Source organism: Vombatus ursinus, unplaced genomic scaffold (assembly GCF_900497805.2).
Source record: "Vombatus ursinus unplaced genomic scaffold, bare-nosed wombat genome assembly UNPS02015066.1, whole genome shotgun sequence".
In the NCBI taxonomy this organism is placed as follows: domain Eukaryota; kingdom Metazoa; phylum Chordata; class Mammalia; order Diprotodontia; family Vombatidae; genus Vombatus; species Vombatus ursinus.
In genome coordinates, this window is record NW_020954844.1 from 4,181,650 (window position 1) to 4,182,415 (window position 766).

The following is a 766-nucleotide window of genomic DNA, read 5'->3' on the forward strand; positions in this document are numbered from 1 at the left end:
TGCATGATCTCTTTGGGATATAGCCCTAGAAGTGCTATTGCTGGATCAAAGGGTATGCACATTTTTATAGCCCTTTGGGCATAGTTCCAAATTGCTTTCCAAAATGGTTGGATCATTTCACAACTCCACCAACAATGCATTATTGTTCCAATTTTTCCACATCTTCTCCAACATTTATCATCTACCTGTTTTGTCATGTTGGCCACTCTGATAGGTGTGATGTGGTACCTCAGAATTGTTTTGATTTGCATTTCTCTAATCAATAGTGATTTAGAGCATTTGTTCATGTGACTATAGATGACTTTAATTTCTTCATCTGAGAACTGTCTGTTCATATCCCTTGACTATTTATCAATTGGGGAATGACTTCTATTCTCATAAATTTGACTTAATTCTCTATATATTTTAGAAATGAGGCCCTTATCAGAGAGACTGGTTGTAAAAATTCTTTCCCAACTTTCTACTTTCCTTCTAGTCTTGGTTGCATTGGCTTTGTTTGTGCAAAAACTTTTCAATTTAATGTAATCAAAATTATCCATTTTGCTATTCATAATGTTCTTTATCTCCTGTTTGGTCATGAATTCTTCTCTTCTCCATAGATCTGATAGGTAAATTATTCCTTGCTCTCTCAGTTCATTTATGGTTTCAGCCTTTATATCTGAATCACGAACCCATTTTGACTTTATTTTGGTATATGGTGTGAGATTCTCATCAATGCCTAGTTTCTGCCATACTCTTTTCCAGTTTTTCCAGCAGTTTTTTTTTT